Genomic DNA, 313 nt, shown 5'->3' with positions numbered 1-313 from the left:
ACTAATTCCTTTAATATCAGCAATTGTCCATCGAAAGGCTTTCTTAAAATTTTTCAAAATTTTCATCAACCTTTATTCTTCTTCCATTATCATTAATTTTAAGGAAATTATAACTAGTAAAGTAGAGGAATCTCCTAAAAAGGCATATTTTAAATGTTCAGGAAGTAACTTTAACTCAAGTTCTGGAGGTTTTTCAATTGATGGACAAAATTATTTATTTTTGTCTATCTTGTCCAAAATTTCAAAATTTTCTCAAATATAGTTTGAATCTTCCTTACAAAGTTCTTCACGTCAATCTAATTCCTCTTCTTGC

Source organism: Phalaenopsis equestris, unplaced genomic scaffold (genome assembly GCF_001263595.1).
Source record: "Phalaenopsis equestris unplaced genomic scaffold, ASM126359v1 Scaffold000171, whole genome shotgun sequence".
NCBI lineage: Eukaryota > Viridiplantae > Streptophyta > Magnoliopsida > Asparagales > Orchidaceae > Phalaenopsis > Phalaenopsis equestris.
Note: the sequence above shows the minus strand (reverse complement) of the source record.